Genomic DNA, 24,620 nt, shown 5'->3' with positions numbered 1-24,620 from the left:
GAGAGCCAGTCTGGTGTAGTGGTTAAGAGTGGTAGATTCGTAATCTGGGCAACCGGGTTTGTGTCTCCGCTCCTCCACATGCAGCTGCTGGGTGACCTTGGGCTAGTCACACTTCTTTGAAGTCTCTCAGCCCCACTCACCTCACAGAGTGTTTGCTGTGGGGGAGGAAGGGAAAGGAGAATGTTAGCCGCTTTGCAACTCCTTCGGGTAGTGATAAAGCAGGATATCAAATCCAAACTCTTCTTCTTCAAGACTACCACAAAAGTGCCTGGCTTAAAACCGTCTATCAAAAACTCCACTCTAGTGGCCTTTCCCCATAACACCTACTCACTACAGGCCTTACCAAAGCAAACAGTCACATTTGTCAACGTCTAAAAGATAGTGAGCATCAGAACAACCTGGCCACTATAAGGAAATTCTGCCCATGGTATGATCAATTTCCATCTTCATATTTTGATTCTCTGGCTCCATACCTGCACAAACTAGCTAGCCCAAAATACAGAAGAGCTTTCACACTCGCAAGACTGAACGTTTTGCCATCTGCTGTACTTGAGGGCCAATTCCAAGAGATCCTGCATGAGAAACGCCTTTGTCCCTGTGGAGACGGTAGCACTGAAACAGTGGCACACGTCCTCCTGTCTTGCACTCTCTACAAAGACCTGAGGAATGAGAGAATCATCCCACTCGTCCTGACCATTCCAGGTCGCCCAACCACTGCCACACTGTCTTTTCTCCTGGCAGACCAAACAGAGCAGATAACAGCAAAGGTTGCTAGGTTCTTAGCAGGGGCAATCAGAATAAGGGCCACTATCTGACTGTTGATTCAGGACCCTAAACTGTGCTTTTATACTAAATTTCCTTTTTTCTGTGTATATTGTAATGGTTTTTGTTGCTATGGCCATCGGCTAAGGCGAATAAAGTTTCTATGCTTTCTATTCTATGATCATAACAAAACACACCTAAAATTAGAATGAGATCTTGTACTTTCAGTTGCTCCTGATTTCTTTCTAAACTAATTGCATCATTGTAAGCTTCCAAAAAAAAAAATTCCTTGCAATGTCACCATAATGATCTAGTATAGCTATTGCTTATTCTCTCTCCTGAGGATTCAAACAAACCTATATTAAACACAATGGTCATATAACTTTTACAACATTTTTACTAGAAATATGGAAGGATTCCATTATATCCAACATTTACAGATAATTAAGGCAGCTCTAAAATAATGTTTTAGTATTAATGTAGGAATTATATATGCAGTTCTATCTCCCTCTTCATTGGTTAGCCTTGAAATTATCCTTATTTTGTGAAAGCATTTCAATGGGTGGAAAGAAGCAGGCAAATGACTAAGAAGTATGTTAGATAACAATGAACAACTATCCAGAGTATAACCATTCAGAAGGCCAAATTAAACAAGACGCTAAAACTGGCCCCTCCTACTGATTTATAAAAATGGAACAAGATACTTCAGAGCACTGTTTCCTGTTATATTTGGCTATAAGTGGATGGTTCATTTACAACTTGGCTGCCTTATTAGGTATCATATTGTTATGTGCCTAACCACATTCATTGTTTTGGTGATTTTTGTTGTACTTGTTAAATGTTTTTGATCAGATGCTTTGGACAGTTATTACCCACAGTAAATTAATCACATCTGCTGCAAACGAAATATAAAAATAATCACGAGTGGAATAGTAGTTGCATGTTAAATGATAACAAACGATGTAGAAAATTCATGCATTCACAGAGAATGGTCTGCTTGCTTTAACTCCAGTATTCTTTTGGGATGCGTGGAATCAAACCAATGCAGTATGCACCATGTACCATTTATTCATAGGTAGGGTAGAGTTTCAGTCATTCTTACATTTGGAAAGCCCCGACAGCTGCAGGAAGAAAGCAAAACACGGCTTAACAAGGGTTCTTTTGCATGTCTGAGGATCCTGTTTGATGGTTCTGAATGTTCTCCTGCTGCTGTAAAGCATCTTTTGTCCAATGACTCCTTGGCAAATCAGCTTCTTCCTACGTGTGCTTGGATGCATCTATGAAATTAGATATCAGCTCCTGTCAAAAGTAGACAAGAAGGCCTTCACAGTGCCAGCAGAAGAACCGCTCCAGTCCAAGAAAGGCAACATGGAAATGATTGTTAAGTTCTAGAGTTTCAAGATTCTATATTTAAATAATTGTGTTTTGTTTTGCCTTTTCACTTATTAACCCTGGAAGGAATTCATACTAATCTCTAGCATCAGCTTTCTTGGCTTTTCAAATATGTCTGAAGTAGAGCTTTGGTGTCAATCTTTTGACATGTAAAATGTAAAACTTATCAACTCTACTTTTCAGGGTTCAGCCATAACTGCAAGAAACAGTAATAATGTGATCACCTGCTGCTGTAACTATGTACAGTTCTGTGCCCTTGGGGGGAAAAGGCTCTCAGAACAGTTACCTTTGGGATCCCATTGCTAGGTTGAAAGCCATCATGGTGTAGACCTGAGCTTTCCAAACTTTGTGTCGCGACACATTAGTGTGTCAGCTGCAGTGTGTAGGTGTGTCACACAAATGCTTCCCACACTCCTCCTGGGGCTGGAAAGGGGTTAATTTAACCTCTAGTAAAACTGAATTACTGTGTCACAAAATGATACATGTCTAAAAAGTGTGTCACCAACATGAAAAGTTTGGAAAGCCCTGGTGTAGATAATATGACAGCATGTACAACAGACAAGGGAGTATGCTAATATATATATATATGGTGGTATTTGGTTGGTTGGAAAGAAACAGCTATATGATAAAATAAGAGAGATACAATGAGGGCAGAGGCCACAAATCAATGATAGTCAGCATTTGTGGGGCCCAAAGTTCATTGTGATAGTAGGATCCTGACGGCAACTAATATAAGAGTCTTCCTCATATCTTATAGTTGTGAAATGGGAGGAGTTTTGATTTTGGCTGTGTCTTTTGCTGCCCAAAATTCAAAGAATAGGACATTACTCTTCTGGGCACATGGTACAGAGTTCTACTGCACACTCAGCAGTAGAGCTGCCCCTGAAATGTCTAAAATTCCCATGGGAGGGAAGTGAGGAACATGTAAAAATGTGCAACAATATATACCAGGATGGTTAATTTGTCATCCTCTAGGTGGTGTTGGAATACAGCTCCCTTCATTCCCATCATTTCATAAATGAACCTGGAACCTGACCTCTGTGTAGTCCTGAGGCTAAAGAATAGAAACTTCCTGTTCTTTGTACATGAAGGTGCCCTCAGATTTGGCCAAATGGTAATTTTGGAACAGGAGGATCCTCTGTTGACAGAAATCCAAAGTTCTCAGTGGACTTTCCTAATTGTGACAGGGGAACATTTCCTCGAGTTTTATTTTCAGAACAATATCATTTCTTATTCTGATGCTATAAAGTAAACAATTTACAATTTCCCATATATTACTGAAATATAAAAGAACCTTGACTGATTGGTACATAATGAAGCACGCCAGCTGTATGATGCAAATGATTCAGAACACTTGAAACATTTTCATAATGCTATTGTTCACATTCTTTTTTTCTTTTCCTCCAATTATTCAGAACTTTAAACATTTTATCACATGTGACACCTGTGGCATGATGTTAAAATACCACTTTTCCCAATATTTACAAACCTGGCAACAGTGCACTTGGTTTCACAGGTTGTCTTCCAATTATTATTTTTTTGCCTTTTACAAATTATTTAACTTTTTCTGAAGATTTCACTGTCAATTATTTGAGTTGATGTGCCCATGGGAGGCTATAATCCAGATTATGCTGGTTAATGTTTGATTGGCACATTTGAAAGATGACCACAATTCTAATGTACTTTGGGGCAACCCTAATCATACAATTCAAGATTCATCATTTAACTGAATAAACACTAACGTAAGATGAAGTGCCTCTCTAAAAGTGTCAGATTAAAATAATTGAATAAGGTGATTCATTTTGAGTGGACATTGACATAATTAAGACGTGTTGCCGATAAGGATGGTCTGTTACTGCAGGGAATTGTGGGATAAAATTCTCACATAACTTCTCGGTGCATTACCCTTCCACTTCTATAAGTAACTAAAAAGGCAGGAAACTTGAAAAAATGCAAAAGGCCAAAAAGTAAATTACCCATATTTGTTGGACATAAGCAATGAATGATCCATCAAAGGATACATGAGCTAGCATGAAACTGGATTTAAAAACTCAAAATGAGTTGATTTTATGCAAAGTTATTCTTAACTGTCACGTGCTGCCGCAACAGAATAAAAGCAGAATAAATGATATAATACTTTCATTTTATGATTCTGCTGCAACTTCTGTGAGAGTCCAGTATGACCATATATCTCTGTCCTCAAACTGTCTTATAAAGAAGATTGTGTTTCTGTATTAAGATGTTCATTATGATGTTCATTAGTGGGACAGAAAGCACAGCTTATTTATCACTTTTAAAAGAGAGATTAACCCCCCTTTGCTGTATTATTCAATGTGGACAACACTTTACAATTAAAAATGATGTAAAGCTCAAGGTTAATCTATCTATCCTACGTAAAATATAATAGCAGATCCACATCTATAAAATACAATGTGGCAGATCTACAGTGAAAATAATAATGATGGGTTGGCATCTAAGAGAAGAATATTTGTTGAAAGCTTTCCTCCCTCTCTCCTCCATTACAGTCCCCCCAAGCTACATCTGATGGTTAGGATTGGGTGGGGGGGGGGAGGCAAGGGGCACGTAAGGGGCAGGGGGAAGGAAAATCCCCCAGTTTCCAGATGGCTCCGTAATGAACAATAGCAGCTTTTCAGGAGGCCTAAGGGATGGGCAGGGTGGGTAAGAAAGTCCCCTTCCACAATCTTTCACCTGCTCATGGTTCTAAGAATATGAACCTATGTCCATGCGCCATACAAAATGGTCCATATGCGTTTGCATCACTGTATTCACTGTAACAGCCACACCACTAATGGTGTCCCATCTTTAAACTGCATTTCTTATTTCTGTATCTGCTCTGGTGCAATTAATAACATGTTGGCTTTGGGCTCCTTCAGAGCTTTAAAAATCAATCAAACCTCAGCAAATCGTTTCAGCTTAATTAGCTGTGCCAGTGCAGATAAGGCTAATTGTGTGATACTTGTTTTTTGTTTTGTAAAAGCATCTTCCGTCATTACATTTTAATGTGCTGTCCTGAAGTTTGTTGGAATATCCCTTTGCCCTTGAAGAGAGGGGGATATGCAGGTGTTTGGTGCTAACTCCTAGGAAGAGAGAACTCCTAACTCCCTTTGCAGCAGTTTGAGTTACTTCTATCAATCTCAAACTACAACAAGGACATTTCTATGAAAATGCAGTCTTTAGAGGGGCAGTGACTTCTTTCTAGATTAGATTGAGCAGGTATAAAACAGGCAATGGGGGGATGATGTATTTCATGAAAGCTGTCAATTGGCTGCTCATCCTGTTTATTCTGTCTGTGGTTCTGTGAGCAGTAGTGACTATGGTGCTCCACCCCCCAGTGCCAATTGTGGCCCCCTTCTTTTGGCTGCCCCAGAACAAGAAGCATTTTTATTGGATGTACCACCTTGCAGCCAGATTTGCCTGTCTGTCATAATCACTGAATATAATTGTGGACTCGGGCGCAGTGAAGCCATGGGGAGTATGCATGCATACAAAGAAGGAACTACACTAGTGGGAGACAGTGAAGTCATTCCCATAGCGCAGTGGGACTTCTCTGTGTTCCCACTGCACCCTCCCCAAATCTGTTCCAGAGGGTCAGGAAAACCCCCAGAACATGGCATGGGGAAAGAAAGGGGACATCATTCTGTTGAGCAAGCACTGAGCGAATGATCGTCTTAGTGCTATGCTAAATACAACCCAAAACATTCTCTAACAATAGGATTGGTTTTGTAGAACTCGGGATTGTGTTTGCACATTACCTATTTTTTAAACAGAAAACAATTTCTACAAATGAAAGATGGTTTTGACTCTTAAGAATGTCCCTTCATTAAGATGCAACAAAGGGGGAAAGACCTTGGAAAGCAGTGATGGAGAGAAGTAAGGGACTGCTCTTTGGAATGCCCAATTTACTCTCACTACCAGCCAACTCGGTGCTTGTTCTAAAAACATATTGGAGCCAGATGTAAGGGTAAATTGAGTCATATAAGCTATAACCAGACCTACTCAAGTTATTTATGGCCAAGTTCCCCCATTCATGAGTTATTTTCAGACAAGGAAATGGAAAATTTGAGGTTCAGCTCAATGAGTTTTCTTGTAATTTTTCACACTAGGAAGGGTTGTTCCTTCTCCTACTATCCAGAAATGCTCCAGGTCTGCCCTATGTTCCTCATTCTCCTGCTTTCTGTTGAGTTTGTAGGTGTTTACTTAGTGAGTCATCTCTTCCCTGCCCTCCATTGTTCAAGAAACAAAGGCGTTTTTTAGAATAAAGCTGTTTTCGTCTTTAAAATGGCGGCTCCAGATGCTGTAAAGTAAAAAGCCTGTGGAGAAACATGGTCCAAGAGCCAGAGGAAGAATAATCAATCAGTAGAGGATAGTATAGGAAACATAGTGGTAAACAAACTGATGGTTCTGAGGTCCTTCTTATTTTATCAGCTAACTTCCTGTTCTGTCACTATACGGATGCCTCCCTGTATTCTGGCTGGTTCATTAATATAATAGGTGAAGTTATCCTGGCCTTATTTTCTTCATTCCCATTCTACCTACATCCTTTGTTTGTGCTCCATCCAATGAAGATATGTAGTTCCTTCCACGTTCAGAGAGTACCTAAAATATATAGACAATGATTTCAGATATTCATCATCCTGTCTAAGAGTGGTATTTCTGGGAAATGAGCAAGCCTCATTGAGTATAAATACCCTGTTGTTCTGATGAGGGTTTTTGTTTGGTTTTGCTTTATGCATTGCTGACTTCATGATGAGATAATCCCAAGAGTGCATTCGAACTTACAATGTCAAAGGGCATTAGCGTACTCCCATGTTAACCTCTACGCTGTTTTCCAATGCATTGTCAGAAAGGTAGACTAGAAACCACAGCTGCCCAATCTCCGCACTGGGCAAATGAAAATATATCTTGTTGGAAGTACAACTGCAAGGGTTATTCAGTTAGTAATCTACAGGTTAATTCTGTTGACAGTCAGTCAGTACTGGGGAGGGAGATGCGGGCAGAGGTGCTGCCTAGTAACCAAACAGAATGGTATGATCCTTGCTGAAGTAGCGTGCTCCGATTGGCTATGCAGTTCTGAGTTTTCCTCTGTATGCTCAGTTGTTGAATGCCATCATAACAGTACAAGACCTGACCTAAGGAAGACAAAACCTCTGTGTTCCTTTCCCCTCAAATTATACACTGTTGTTGTTTAGTTTCCTCAGTAAAGCATTATCAGGACTTTCTCATCTCTCTGGACTCCATCTATGTTATTTAAGTGACTTTGCTAACATATTTTGTGGTCAGCAACTGAGTTTTCACTTTTTTAACCCTCTTTCTACCTCTAGTGTGGATATGTAAATGGCTAAAGGTTCCCCACACTTGTGACATATCATTAAAAACATAGAGTGTGATCCAGTGGCTCTCCATTCCTTGTGTTTCCCACTCAGACTCCTGTTACCCCTTTGCCCCTATTCATGGACAACTTAACTTAGCTTGCATGAGGGTTGTGAGTACATTGCCGTGTGCTGTTTTAATCATGTGCCCACAAAGTTTTTTACAGTGTTAGCTTACATTAAATTACTACAAGTGTAACAAATTCAGATTACCGAAAGACAGAGGACAAAAATTATTAACACCATAACTGAAAACATTTATTTTTAAAGAATCCAGAGATTTGTTAAAGACTATGGAACAATACTGAGCAAATTATCACTAGCCTGCTACTGTAAAAGGTTTAAAGGTGTGGCTATTTAATATACACTTAAACTCTAATTATCACCTACTGTAATTTCTGCATCTCATTGTCATTCAGTTCCCACCTCACATTTCTCTCCTCTCTCTATATCTGCCAATTATTATTAAGTTGTAGTTGTTGTTGTGAAGTTTATCAGCCACCTTTCACTGGCAGGTCCCAAGCTAGGTTACAACAATAAAAAAATTTAAAACAGGTTACAATCATAGTAATGGAGTGGGCGCTGAAAACACACATCTCAGGTGTCAAAAGCCAAGGTAAATAAATGCTAATATTCTTCAATATCTGGTGAGGTCCAGGAATGCTTATTGCATAATATGTTTGTAAGTCCTGAAGGTGCCACAAGTCTCTTGGTTGTTTTTATTTTGAAGATGCTCCTCTGTGCTAATTCCTCTCTGATCACAGTAATTTCCTTGGTTTAAATTGGGGAATATTTCCCCCCTAAAACTTTAAATAATTACTTGGTTTTTATGGTAAACTTTGAAAACTGCCAAGTTTTAATATGACACTGACTGTTCTTAACAATGGCACTTCCTCTCTTTTGCATAAAGACTAAAGGTCATGTAAGGTGGGGGGGGGATAGGTTCTTTTTCTACTTCTTTTTTGTAAAAGGAAAAACACATTCTTATTCTAACATGTCCTCTATTATACTATTAATTGGTTCAATGTGCCATCCATATTTTTAATAAAATAAATATATAATAAAGGTCAGGCGTTTTGGTTTTCAGCTGTTCCAGAACAAGGCAAACCACTCCTTATGTCCTTCCATTACAATCCATTCAGCATTTCCGCCCAAAGGTTAATAACTAATAAATTTCTGAGAATTGGGAGTGGATGGTCATTACTAATGTATTTGAATCATGGTTTTTGTTATACTTTATTTATGGCGTTCCCTCTTGGGAAACTCCTGCTGATGGTCACTTTCCATAAAAATATGGAAGAGTTCAGAACTGAATCTATTCACTTAACTCATGAAATTTCCACAATATATTAAATTGATACTTTTAGGTCAAATGGTGCAGCTGCTTGTACAGAAGAAGGAGGAGGAGGAGGAGGAGGAGGAGTTTGGATTTGATATCCTGCTTTATCACTACCTGAAGGAGTCTCAAAGCAGCTAACATTCTCCTTTCCCTTCCTCCCCCACAACAAACACTCTGTGAGGTGAGTGGGGCTGAGAGACTTCAGAGAAGTGTGACTAGCCCAAGATCACCCAGCAGCTGCATGTGGAGGAGTGGAGACGCGAACCCGGTTCGCCAGATTACGAGTCTACCGCTCTTAACCACTACACCACACTGAGTTCAAAACCCATGGTGTTAAAATTCTGGACAGTTGTCCTTGCGATATTTTCCTTTCATTGTGTTAGAAACCCTGTTCAGACATCATGCACTGGAGTGGAATGGGATGGGGATGTGCATTGTGTGCCTGCCCACAGCCCAAAAAAGCAGAGCGCCCATGTGAAGTAAACAATTTTTGCATCCAGTGGAATGCATGAAGCTTGAGTGCACTTAATTCCACAACTACATATTAATCTAAGAGCCCAAACAGCTATCTAGGTCCAGATTTTCTCCCCTGCAAATGGAAGATGCTCTACAGGGTGTGAAGGAGGCACCCACCTGGCCTAACTATTCAGGGATGCCTCTACTGTTACTTCCACCCCTCCCAAACATTTTTTTAAAGCAATTTGTAGCATGAGGTAAAAGGGACACTCACAGGACCTGAATATTCAGGGATACCTCCCCAACCTAAAAATAAAATAAAATAAAATGAAGACACAGCACAGGATTAAGTAAACACCCATCTCTGGCTAATAGGAAGTAGTGGCAGCCTGGACTAAGGTATCAGCACTACATTCCGGAACATTCTGCCAGAAAAAAGCACTGGTAGTAGGTAAGTGGTTCCAAGGCTTGAAACTTAAGTCCAAGGGACAAGCATTTTGGAACAGGAGAAACAGAAGTGCAGTCATACCAACTCCATTTTAGCTATAGTTGTCTTTCATATTTATACATTTTCTTGTTTACTCTATACCCTACACTTTTTACAAGCAGAAACAAAGCAGCTTGCAGCATAGCAACATACAGTGAAATCCTGACTAAAAATTGATATACTGTACACAGAATCAGGAACCAGCAGTTGAAAACAGCTACAGATTCATAAGAAATCTATATTCTGAAGGGGATTTATTGTAATGTATGATGTTGGTCTTTTGTTTTTGTTCTGCTTTGGTTCTTGTCTGTTTTTTGTAAGTTTTGACGGTTTTAAATTTGGAGGTTCAAGTACATTATGTTGGTATGGGAAACTGTCGTGTGACGGGCCAATGGCCGTAATAAAGATCAATCCAATCCTGAAGGGGAAAGGACCAGTTAAATAAAATGAACAAAATTTATGAGTTACTATTTTTCCACCTTTAGAATCCTCAAAAGAATGCATGCGTGAATAGATAATTTTATTTGTATGCCACCTTTGCGCAGTTCAAACCATGCTCAAGGCAGCCTACAACGTAACTACAATATAATAAAAGAAGTCATAAACAATAAATGAAACATTAAAAAATACATAATTTCCACATAAATTACTACAAGATCTTTCATAAAGATACAAAAAACCAACAGCAACAACCCCCTCACACAAGAAAATTCCCCAAACACCACCCCTGCCCAGGAGTGAAGATGTGAAGACACCCACACCATGCATTTAAAAGACTCTTATACCACATTAACAGTCATTATTTCCTTGAAAGAATAATGAGAACTGTAGTTTGTTAAGGGTGCTGAGAGGGGTTAGGAAACCCCTCACCAACTACAGTTAGCGACACCCGTAGGAGACCACAGTTCCTAAGATTCTTTGCAGGGCTGTTTGCAGCATGGGTAGGCAAACTAAGGCCCAACCGCCTTCAAAATCCGGCCCGCTGACAGTCCGGAAATCAGTGTGTTTTTACATGAGTAGAATGTGTCCTTTTATTTAAAATGCATCTCTGGGTTATTTGTCGGGCATAGGATTTCGTTCATTATTATTTTTTTCAAAATATACTCCGGCCCCCCACAAGGTCTGAGGGACAGTGGACCGGCCCCTTGCTGAAAAGGTTTGCTGACGCCTGGTTTAAAGTGGTATAAGGATGCTTTAGATATATGGTGTAGGTGGGACATTCAGTCCTGTACATGTCTACTCAGAAGTCACTCTTACTGACTTCAGGTAAGGAGACAGGAATTTACAGTATTTATTTATTTATTTATTTTTGTCCTTATTGGGTGGTTTTTCTTTAGCTGTATCTTTGCCCCCAAAACTGTTCCAGAATAAAATCTGGCTTGTAAGGAATAGAACAAGCTGGTTTTGCAAATTGGAAAGATTCTCCAAAAGACTTGATCCCCACCCTGGTCATTTTGGGTTTTGTTTTTTGTTAAAATGCATACTTCGAATTTCTTAAAAAGAAGTAGCAGCTGTACTAATTGCTACCACACAAGCCTATTCATATTTCAGTGGCTGGCATTTAAACTGGAACGTATACATTCTGAGACAAACCACACCTTAATCTGCTTTAAATCCTGGCTCACTGTATCATCTCATCTGACATTTAATTTAAGCATTTAGAGAGGAATGTTGAGCATTGCCATAATAAATAATAGCTCACACTGGTAATAAAAACTCTGGCTCTGTAAGAGTCATATTATACATTTATATTGTACCCAGAGAGATAAGAAGTAGGCCAACCTATTCATACCAAGGAGAAATCACTGCAGATTTACAACTCTAGAACACAATCCTCTCTGAATTTTTCCTGCATAAATTCCATTGAGATGATTAAGAACTGCAAAAGAGCACATGTTCTTGCACCATTCTCCCATTCATTCCCATGGGATCTATGCAAAATAGACCTTTAGTAGGACTGCCAAATGTCTGGAATTCCCCAGATATAAGATGGAACATGGCAGTCGGAAAATCCGGACATATGGCAACCCTTTAAAATAGCTTTGTGTTTTTTTTAAATAAATATTTATTGGATTTTCACAAATTATAAAAACACACACAATACACAATACAAACATACACACACAAAAACAAACATGTATAATTTTGAATCCTTTTTTTCTTAAAACTTACTTCGCCGACTTCCCCATACCTCCCCTTTCTGCATCCCAATTCCAAATTATTTCAGCAAATCCTCCCCCTTAATTTTATCTAATTTTTCCTTATTCTTTTCTTTTATTTAATCTTTTACATATGTAATCCCCTATTTTCTATAACCACAACATTTTAACACTCATTAATTTTACAATATTTCTTAAGAAAAATTTTAAATTTCTTCCAATCTTCTTCCGCCGTCTCTTTCCCCTGGTCTCGGATTCTGCCAGTCATTTCAGCCAGTCCCATGTAGTCTATCACCTTCGTCTGCCATTCTTCCAGAGTGGGTAGGTCTTTGCGATGAGTATTTTTGCTGCTGTTGTAGCATACATAAAAAAAGTTCTATCTTTCTTTGATACCAATTGGCCGACAATGCCCAAGAGAAAGGCTTCTGGTTTCTTGGGGAAAGTACATTTAAGTACCTTTTTCATTTCATTATATATCATTTCCCAGAAGACCTTAATCTTTGGGCACGTCCACCAAAGGTGAAAGAATGTACCTTCAATTTCTTTACATTTCCAACACTTATTATCAGACAAATGGTAAATTTTTGCTAACTTGACTGCGGTCATGTACCACCTATATATCATTTTCATAATATTCTCTCTTAAGGCATTACATGCCGTAAATTTTATACCGGTGGTCCACAACTGTTCCCAGTCAACAAACATAATGTTACGACCAATGTCTTGTGCCCATTTTATCATAGCTGATTTCACTGTTTCATCTTGTGTATTCCATTTCAGCAACAAGTTATACATTCTTGACAGATTCTTAGTATTGGGTTCTAGCAGTTCTGTTTCTAATTTTGATTTCTCCGCCTGGAAGCCAATTTTCCTGTCTTGTTTGTAAACCTCCATTATTTGATAATAATGGAGCCAATCTCGTACTTTAACCTTCAATTTCTCAAAACTCTGTAGTTTCAGTTTCTCTCCCTCCTGTTCCAAAATTTCCCAATATTTTGGCCATTTGGCCTCCATATTGAGCTTTTTCGTAGCCTTTGCCTCCATTGGGGACAACCACCTTGGGGTTTTATTTTCCAACAGATCTTTGTATCTAATCCAGACATTATATAAAGCTTTCCTGACAATATGATTTTTAAAAGCCTTGTGTGCTTTAACCTTGTCATACCGTAAATATGCATGCCACCCAAAAATGTTATTAAAACCTTCTAAATCCAAAATGTCTGTGTTCTCAAGAAGCAGCCAATCTTTCAACCAGCAAAAAGCTGCTGATTCATAATAAAGTTTAAAGTCCGGCAGGGCAAATCCCCCTCTTTCCTTCGCATCTGTTAAAATTTTAAGTTTTATTCTGGGTTTTTTGCCCTGCCAGACAAATTTCGAAATGTCTTTCTGCCACCTCTTGAAATAATCCATCTTGTCCACAATTTGCAATGCTTGAAATAAAAATAACATTCTAGGCAATACATTCATCTTAATAACATCTTTAAAATAGCTTTGTGTTCGGATTTTCACTTTTTGAAACCCTACCTTTAGCCTGCAATTGCAGCCCTTCACTTTCCTGGAAGTAAGAAACATTGAGCTAAATGGGATTTACTTCAAAGTAGACATGGATTGGCTTGCACTGTTTGCTCTCTGGGTATTTGTAGCATTTCCACCCATTTCTATCCAAACAAAAATATCAGCATGACCCCACCTGAATATAAATGTCTGTTTACATCTCCTTGCTTTGTTTTAGCATTATGAAACTGATCACATTTTCCATCTCCTTTCCATTTTGTATATTGTATGTTGCCATTTAAAAGCCCCCTTCTTCCTGATGTGACATGATTTGGGGGAAATATTAGACTGAAAAGTAGGATAAATGAGTAGATATAAACATCCATCTTTATGCCACCATCCTTCAGAATTCCAGCTGTTGGTAAAGTTTGTTTATTTTCTTTAAAAGCCTTTTGTACAGCCTTTCATTAAAAATCCCACTAATATAAAAACCTTTTACTGATTTTTTTTATAACAGGGATCTCACAAGCCAGTTCTCCCTACAACCTCTGTACTATGCACTTAGACCACCTGCATCCTCCTCCTCATTTACTTATTGTACCCCACCCATCTGACTGGTTTTCCCCAGCCAATCTGGGTGTCTTCCAACAGAGTATACAAAAACACAACGTAACATTTTTAAAAGCTCCCCATTTCAGGGCTGCCTTCAGATGTCTATGGAAGGTTGTATAATTATTTGACATCTGATGGGAGGGCATTCCATAGGGCGGGCGTGACTACCGAGAAAGCCCTCTGCTTGTTTCCCTATAATCATACTTCTCGCAGGCCCTCAGAGCTAAACCTCAGCATCTGGGCTGAACGATGGAGGCAGAGACACTCCTTCAGGGCCAAAGCTATTTAGGACTTTAAAGGTCAGCACCAACACTTTGAATTGTGCTGGGAAATGTATTGGGAGCCAGTGTAAATCTTTTAGGACCAGTGCTATAAGGTCCTGCCGGCCAGTCTGGCAGCCACATTCTGTATTAGTTGTAGTTTTCAAGTCCCCTTCAAAGGTAGCCCCACATAGAGCACATTGCAGTAGTCCAAGGAGGAGACAACCAGAGCATGTACCACACTGCAAGACAGTGTGCAGGCATATGGAAGTGTTATACCTGCGCCTCCATGGAAAGTGTTATATAACCATATGGAAGTGTTATACCTGCGCCTCCATGGAAAGCTGTGAGTCCTAAATCAGTTTAGCTGCCATGGTTTCTGCCACAGAACTCTGGAAACTGTGGCTTTGTGGTATGTGGAGAATTCCCTGACAAAGATATTTAGACACTCCATGGCAGACTTTGTCAGCCTGGCACCCTCCACATGCCCTGGACTACATTCCCACCAGTCCAGCTAGCCCATGTTTCACTGGTGATCCCATGGATAAGTAAATGTCTTGTGTTGACATTTGTTAAAGCCACCGATTGGATTCTGTGACCTTCCAGTCAGATCACCACCATATCCTCTGCGAGTTCTACAAACAGCTTTTATAAGTAATGGCAGAGCATTGACCCTTCTCACCATGAAATGAGAAGATGAGTCAGGGTCCTACCTCTTCCCCACACCATCCATTGTGATGTAGATGTGTTGTACCACAGGCATGAGCAAACACAATGAAAAGAGGGTTGTTGGTTTTGTTTTTTAAAAAATAAAACACACACACACACAAATGTGACTCACATATTAAAACAAATATTACAAATTCCACACATGAACTTCATCTTTATATATGCCATATGTACTCATGTTCAGTCAATTCATGCTCTTTTAGGCTAGTCCTAAGAACCACAGTCCCCACAAATAAATAAGAATGCTTATTTGTGGTACATGCAAAAACTGGATGAATCACAAGAACCAGTAAATGACATTAGATCTGCATGGAAATGTTATAATGAATTCTTGTGTCGCAACCGTGTATGTTTTATAAAGGGAGCCAATGGAAACAACAGCTAAAACGTGGCATCTGGATTCTTCATTTCAGCCATTCAATCACGTTTTCAATATTTCATCCCTTTCAAAATTAAAACCAAACAATTCCAGAATGTCCCTTTAAAGGAACATGGCCACATCTCATTTTCTGAACACAGATGCCCCCCACACTCATTATTTATCGAGCCAAAATAAAATTGTGCTAACCAGTACTCTATATCATTCAGGAGATATTCTCTTTAAAACTTTCTAGCAACTTAACAAAAAACTACTCCTTAAGCAGTTACTTTGCTTGCTGTGATAACAGGAAGCATACCAAGTCTTCTAGCAGAGTCCTCAGTTGCATTCAAGAAAACTCCAGCTATTACAACGGTGGCATAAAGGTACAGTGATACTGCTAATGCAGTAGTTACCAAATGATGGGTCTAGACCAACTGCGTGTGCAGTAAGGGTAGACTGGTGTTACCAAAGGTTGTAGGCACACACACTAAGGTGTATTGTGAGATGAGCAAACGAACTGCTTCCTGTTCACTTTGCAAACCGTTTGTTAGACTCCTCAAAAGATACCAATAAAGAGCCATACTACATGTTTAGTAAAATCCTTGGGATTCTATCACTTAAGATTGCTGGTGTGTAAACCTTAAAATAATAATAATAATAACTTCTTCGTGTAGAAATGCAGACTATTAAGACATTGGTAGGTTTTCTTTCTTTCTATTTATTTATTAAAATATTTATATCCGGCTGTTCAGGATAAATGTTCTCACAAGGCAGTACACAAAACCAGTCATATAACATAAAATCAACTATTACGCTAGTTTAAAATGAGCAGTAAATACATCAACAAGATGCAGCAGTTAAAAATAATAATTATTATAAAAAGTGGATTAAAGCGCAAACATCGAGACAAAGGATTTTTATGTCACTTTATGTATTAACTGACTTAACGTCAGCTTTATCAGCAACTCTTTTCTGAATGCAGTTATGGTAGTTACATAACTATCAGTGTCTGTTCTTTACTGCATTTCGTTTCCCTCTGACCTCACTGGGTGATATCCAGTGTTTGTCCTACTCAGAGTAGACCCACTGAAATCAGTGGACTGAAACAACTTTCTACTCTGAATGTGATTTGGTTGGATGACACCCACTTTTTACAATCTGTGCCCTCCACCACACCACAAAACTATGTTTATGAGTTGCAATTCAGGATGTAACACTTTATGCATCTGATGAAGTGGGTGTACGCCACAAAAGTTTATGCCACAATTAATTATTTTAGTCTTTAATGTGCTGCAAGACTCTTTGTTCTTTTAAAAGTCGCTAATGAAAGGTCCATATGTACTTCATAGGAAATCACGACTTTCCAAAAGCAGGGAACTGTGGTGGGGCATTCGGAGTACAGGCAGCCACAAACATAATTAAGTCATCTATACAGGAAAGCCATGTTGTGTGGTTTTTCTTCATGTGTTGATCAGCTCAAAATGTGCTGTGTATTTGTGGTGGTCACTTGGAACTGGAGAACCCAGTTAGGCTCAGCAAAAACCGCCCCAGCTCACCAGACAGCAAAGGCATATCGTTTTCCTAGCAAATTGCTATTTTGTACAACATTAATTAAATAACAGTTTTCTGCGCTTTTATGATGCCCAGAATCTGTTGCCTTAGTTAACCACCTCATTGGTGGGTAGGGATTCATTTCAGCTCGCATTTCTTTGCAAATCCATATAACTTACACTTTCTGAAAGTCTACGTGTATCAAAACACATGGATCCTTCGAAATCTGCACTTCTCTGAATTTTGCAATGCGAATTACTTCAGTCAAGTAATGTGTGCAAAAATGCATATGCTAAGGTGAAGTAACATACAAAAATGCATTATATTAGGGGAAATTGTTTTACAAAAATGTGTATATTAGAGGAAATTGTTTTACAAAAATGTGTATATTAGAGGAAATTTGCATTAAAGGGCTGAAGAATTATCATGACGACTTGTTAAAAAATAATTTGCAAACTGAAGTCAAAATGCAGAGAACTGAACTTCAGACTGAAAAAAGAAAGAAAGAAACCAAGGCTGGAAGACTGGCCTATCCCTAATGGTAGAACCAGCTCTGTATGCAAAGCAGCTATTGTAGCCTTGTATTTGATTTCACTCAAGCCTATTAGTGTAATGCTTCACATTTCCACACTGATGATCATGAACTTCTTTGTGATTCTGCAGTGGCCTGATATATTCTCATCTAGGCATACTGATACCAGAGACCTAAGGTGGTTCATTAGGCATTCATTCTTTCTCTCCAAGAATTTAATGAGAACTGTGATGAGAGCCTACGATAATTCTCAGCATCCACACTAGATGCAGTTCCAAGTTTCTTTGGGAAAACCATGACAGAAGTGCTATAAAAGCAATGTAGGTTTGTAGTGTAGAAGTTATTCTTTCTAAGATATCACAACCTGTTTCTGATCTGATAGTGTTTCAAAAACCAAGGGGGAGATTAACTTAATTATATTATTATTATTATTATTATTATTATTATTAATTTATATCCTGCCCTTACTCACAAAGGAACTCACAACTTAGCAATCCTAACCATATCTATTCAGAAGTACAGTGGTACCTCACGTTAAGTTCTTAATTCGTTCCGGAGGTCCGTTCTTAACCTGAAACTGTTCTTAACCTGAAGCACCACTTTAGCTAATGGGGCCTCCAGCTGGTGGCGCGCCGCCGAAGCACAGTTTCTGTTCTCATCCTGAAGCAAAGTTCTCAACCTGAAGCACTATTTCTGGGTTAGCAGAGTCTGTAACCTGAAGCGTGTGTAACCTGAGGTACCACTGTAACCCCTATTTAATTCAATGGGGCGTGCTTCCAGGTCAGTGGACTAAGATTTGCAACCAAAGGCATTATTGTTCCCAAATTGTGTGGCAGAAACCGTGAACTTTATCTTGCCAACTTAAAAATAATTAATTTATTGGCTATCATGGGGGAGGGGAATATTTTCAACTACCAAGAACTGGTATTGTCTTTTTCTGCTTGAAAGGTATACCGATTGTAGCACATCCCTCACCTAGCTAATTCGTTCCGGAGGTCCGTTCTTAACCTGAAACTGTTCTTAACCTGAAGCACCACTTTAGCTAATGGGGCCTACAGCTGGTGGCGCGCCGCCGAAGCACAATTTCTGTTCTCATCCTGAAGCAAAGTTCTCAACCTGAAGCACTATTTCTGGGTTAGCAGAGTCTGTAACCTGAAGCATATGTAACCCGAGGTACCACTGTAACCCCTATTTAATTCAATGGGGCTTGCTACCAGGTCAGTGGAATAAGATTTGCAAACTAAGGCATTACTGATCCCAAATTGTGTGGCAGAAACCGTGAACTTTATCTTGCCAACTTAAAAATAATTAATTTATTGGATATCATGGGGGAGGGGAATATTTTCAACTACCAAGAAGTGGTATTGTCTTTTTCTGCTTGAAAGGTATACCGATTGTAGCACATCCCTCACCCAGCTAATCATACCACAAAGGTTGTGCTGAGAGGATCGCTGTTCTGTTGTTTGCTGGCAGCACGGGAAGTCTGGCCTAACAAACCAGGCACATTAACTGACAAGAACAGATTAGCTTTCTTCCTTGCCTCCAAGTTCCCAAGGAAGCACAGACAATGCTCCCTTAATTTGAAACAATGGCTGGATATTCCTAGGCTGTATGATTCTAGGAGGAGTTTGTAATTATGGCTTTCAAGAGGAAGGGGCCGTGAGAAAGCAGCGCCCGCAAAGAACCTTTCATTGGGAGAACTACAAAGAGTTTTTCATAAACGTGAAATCATCGTTCTGATGTCTATGGACACACTCTCTATAGAAAGCATCTGTCTAGATAAAACATGCCTCCTTTAAACACGCTTCTGTTGGGTGTTTTAGAAGCATATTTATCTCTGCAGACATTCCTCCTTTCCCAGCCGTTTCCCTTTAGATTGGTTTTTTTCACCATGACTGTATTACATACCGTAATGATCTCAAGGGCATGGATGGGAGAGAATGACAATTAAATGGCAATAATCAGCATTAGGGTCAATGCGGTATTATGGTGTGGCTTTAAATGTACAGGGAATTAGCATAAAGATGAAACTTACAGGGAGACCCGGGATTGGTATGAGATTCTAACCTCCTTTCTGTAAACAACTGTTTAATTCATTTAGGATTTTTTAAAAAACTGAAGTGAACGTTTACTTAATTAAACTGTTTTATATCTTTTAAGGCTTTTTGCCTTATTTGACCCATGTGCAAAACAGCAAAACCTGAAAGCTTTAAGTGGATATTTTACTAATATGTTCTAAATAAGCAAATTATATGTCACTGGATTTCCCCTTTGGATATCTGAAAATGCCATGAGCTGCAGGAAAATACCAGCAAAAAAAGATTTCACTTTACATGAACTGGATTGTTGACAGTAAAAAAAAACCACAACTTTTACAAGGGCAAGTAGTTCCAGTTACAGATAGGTAGCCGTGTTGGTCTGCCATAGTCAAAATAAAAAAATTCCTTCCAGTAGCACCTTAAAGACCAACTAAGTTAGTTCTTGGTATGAGCTTTCGTGTGCATGCACACTTCTTCAGATACACTTCTTTCGTGCATGCACACGAAAGCTCATACCAAGAACTAACTTGGTTGGTCTTTAAGGTGCTACTGGAAGGAATTTTTTTTATTTTGACAAGGGCAAGTAGATTATACCATGTACTTTCTTTTTTCTTTTTTTTAACACTATGTCCTATATTATTTGGTGATTTTATTTCCATTCTTTACACCAAAGGAAATATACACTGATAAAAACTTGGGAAATGATAAATATGATAAAATAATTAAACTTGAACAGGGAGGCAGCCTTATAACTGTTTTGTGGAAAAGTGAAGTATGTTTCTAATGCATTGGTGCAACAGAGTACAGGAAACTGCAAAGTTCAATATACTTTTAGGAATGTTGTAATTCACCTATTTAATTATATTCTGCTGAATAAACAGCATTTTATAATACATTTGCTATTCTCGCCATCTGTTTTTTTATTTACTATATACATTATTTATTATCAGCAATGTATCTTTTTTTGCTTCTAATTATATTTTGACTGACTGACACTTTGATGACAACAACGAAGCAAAAAAGGAGGGAATCTGATCATTAATGACTGTCCCGGGATAGCTCAGTTGGTTAAAACATGGTGCTCATAATGCCAAGGTCGCAGGTTCAATCCCTGTATGGGACAGTTCCATATTCCTGATCCTCAGGGTCCCTTTAACTGTGGTTCTATAATTCTAATGCAATTTCTTTCAAAAGATGACATTTAAGATGACAAGAATTTAAGGTGAGTGTAATTTATTTTTATAATTGCTGTTTTCCTTTTAAATAAGATTAAAAAGCCATTTGGATCACAAGTAACTTCCATGGTTTAGAGAGAGGGGTAGAGTGTAGTACATGAAAAAAATATACAAACCTCCCATTATTGGTGATGGACCTTCACACTGTATACATGTGCACCCCTGCACTCACATTGGTCAGGGAACAAGCCAACAATATTCTGTTGAGACTTGTGGGCTCCAGATATATGCTCTGTGGGGGATAAATCAGCCTATATAACTAACATGCTTAGCTCTAATTAGTGCATGAAGGGGTTAAGACCAGGCTTAACTAGCTCACACCCCTCACATTGGGAGGAAGCATTAACAAAGCCTTTGCTCTCTCTCCTTCCACCATGGATGCTCCAAGCTTAAACCACTTGCTGGGGTTATCACACCAAACACTACTTTCCCTAAACCTGGGTCTAGGCATCCAGGGAATTTTCCTTTTATTCTTTAACCAAATTACTAAAGACCAACACTCTGTTATCCCACTTGACTAGAGTGGGGCACACATCTCAGTCACTGAAGTGGACCAAAAATCTCAATCATGCATTGAAAATCTACCATTTTAGGGAAAATATATTCAAGTATTGAATGTCATTTTCTGTTTTGCCTAGTGAACATATTTGCATTAATCAGAATGATGTTCTTTTCAATGATGGTAAAGTATCAGACATCATTTAGTTTAGCTACTAACACTCATTTAAGAGAAACGCAAGCAAGCTTCTTAACTCTGCTTATTTATTTTCCATTTACAAGCACAACGTGCAACCAGAGAAATGGACCTGTCGCTATTTTGCTTTCAAGACATATGGGCAATTATGGGCTTGAAATTACAGTCTTTTAATAAACAGCAAAAACAAATTCTGTGCCAATGGCATCAAATTAAGACTTGCTGGCTTTCTTTGCCTAATTATAAAAGAAAAAGCATCTTAATCAAAACACATGAAGCATTAATGATAGTGATTGGTTTTTGATTGCATGGATTTTATTTTTTTACAGCGCACTAAGGCACTTTGTGGAATATGACAGTATCCAAATGAGTAACACAGGCCACACGTAAAGTTCAGGCAATTAGACTCCACCAAAAGTGTTCAGCCTATTTATTTATTTAATTAATGCAACATATTTTTAACCCATCCTTCATCACAATGTGATACCACAGTGGGGTACAATAGCATACAACCTTTTCTTATCCCCAGTTCTAAGCCGTGCACCTTGAGTAATTATAGTCTTTGGCTGCAACACTTTTGAGGCAAGAGGTGCCACAATACGTTGAGCACCAGCATGGGGTTGTTTTCAAGAAAATACTAACTATAACTTCCGTGGAGATCCAGCAACTTGTCTTAGCATCTCCCACCTCCAATAATAATATAGTGGTACCTTTGGTTGTGAACGGGATCCATTCCAGAGGTCCGGCTGCATCCTGAGGAACTTGCAACCAAAGGTAGTGCTTCTGCGCATGCGCACAGTGCAACTTGCTGTGCGCGCACAGCAAAACCTGGGGAAATACTTCCAGGTTTTCTGCGTACTTATCCCAAAGGATACATAACTGGAGGTGAACACAACTAGAGGTTGTTGTTGTTGTTTCGTCGTTGTGTCTGACTCTTCATGACCCCATGGACCAGAGCACGCCAGGCACTCCTGTCTTCCACTGCCTCCTGCAGTTTGGTCAAACTCATGTTGGTAGCTTCGAGAACACTGTCCAACCATCTCGTCCTCTGTCGTCCCCTTCTCCTTGTGCCCTCCATCTTTCCCAACATCAGGGTCTTTTCCAGGGAGTCTTCTTTTCTCATGAGGTGGCCAAAGTATTGGAGCCACAGCTTCACGATATGTCCTTCCAGTGAGCACTCAGGGCTGATTTCCTTAAGAATGGATACGTTTGATCTTCTTGCAGTCCATGGGACTCTCAAGAGTCTCCTCCAGCACCATAATTCAAAAGCATAAATTCTTCGGCGATCAGCCTTCTTTATGGTCCAGCTCTCACTTCCATACATCACTACTGGGAAAACCATATTTTAACTATACGGGCCTTTGTTGGCAAGGTGATGTCTCTGCTTTTTAAGATGCTGTCTAGGTTTGTCATTGCACAACTAGAATAATAATAATAATAATAATAATGCAAGAGACCCAGGAGAGGATTATTAATGCAAATAAGTACATAAATGTGAAGAAAATGATGCTGGGGAGACCAGCATCAGCCACAGTGAATCTTTTTTTTTTTAATGATATTTATTGAAAATTTAAAATTACAGAGGAAAAAAAAGAAAAAGGAAAAAAGATAGAAAAGAGAGAAAAAAGAATTCAACAATACAAGTAAAAAAAAAGAATTCAACAATACAAGTCAATAAAAAGAACAAAAGGAAAAAACAAAACACACAATACATCAAAACCAAAAACAAAAGCAGACAAAAAATTTAAAAACCAAATCCAATATTCCCAAATCTTATCTTTCTTAACTTGTTTCATCGACCTCCTCACACCTCCCTTTTTTGTATTCTAGTTATTGATTATCTCAGCAAATCCTTTCCATCTTTCACTATATTCTGTCATTAAATTACCTTAATTTATTTTAACCTTATCTTACCATAAAAAGCCCTAAAGCTTAAAACTTAAAACTTATTTATACATAATTCCTTAAAGCATTTCTACTAAAGCCAAATAGTTTCATTCCAACATTTTTTCTAACACTCATTAATTTTACAAAAACTCTCTAAATGATTTTTTAAACTTTCTTTCTAATCTTCATCCATCGTCTCTTCTTCCTGGTCTCGGGTTTTGTCAGTCCTTTCTATCCCTTCCATCTAGTCCATCAACCTGGTGACCTTCTATCCGAGGCTCTTAAGTCTTTTCCATGTCCCTTCTGCAGGTCTTCTTCATGTTTATACCTGCACTTTACTTTGTCTTCTGCAGATCTTATTCTTAATTTCCTTCCTTTCTCACTGAGGGGTAGATCTCGGGGAGACTCCAATTTGACAGTATCTTTATCCCTTCTCGACAGGTCAGCCCATTCTCCATAGTCAGCACTGAAATCCAAAAGATATTTGAAGGCATATTTCCAAATCCCTCCAAGGTTAAGGGCCCCCACAACTCCAAACTCCCCCTGGCCCAAAACCAGATCCCAAAAGCCAAAACATCCCTGCATAGGGGGATCTATCCAACTTCCCATCTCCAAACCAAACAGTACTCCATCTCTCCAAATCTGGCTTTCTCCAGGTTCAGTCGTCAGAAACAACAACTTATGTTCCTGCAAGGCCGCGACTCTCTCCATTTCTGTTACTTGAGGTTCAGCAACAACTTCCTCCTTTGTCTTCTGCACAACTTGCTCCGTTTCTATTACTTGAGGTTCAGCAACAACCTCCTCCTTCGTCTCCTGCACAACTTGCCCTGTCAAAGCAAATTCCTGAATTGGTCTGAGTGGTTTCTGTATAGGTATTCACTGTTTGTCCAAAATTGCTAACTGCAACAGTCATCAAATCCAGTAAAGCACTTGTCTTGCAAAAAGCAAGCACTATAACTTCTTCTGGGCACATTCTTGTTCAAGGTCAAATGTCTGGTTCTCACGATCTTTAATCTCCACAGCTGTAGAATTCCCCAGATCGACTCCAGCAACAGTTTCACAAGCTCCCTCTAGAGGAAACAATTTCTGTTTGTATCCATCTTTTTAAAAGCAGATCCAGCAACAAAATTCCTTTTGTTTTTCTGATATTTTGTTCCTTTTAAGTGCAAAAGGAAACATTGGAATCAATATGTTTCTCTTTTTTAACTATCTGTCAAAAAACGTTTTATTCACAGTCAATG

This window comes from Podarcis liolepis (assembly GCF_965112155.1).
Source record: "Podarcis liolepis genome assembly, chromosome: 9".
Classification (NCBI taxonomy): domain Eukaryota; kingdom Metazoa; phylum Chordata; class Lepidosauria; order Squamata; family Lacertidae; genus Podarcis; species Podarcis liolepis.
Note: the sequence above shows the minus strand (reverse complement) of the source record.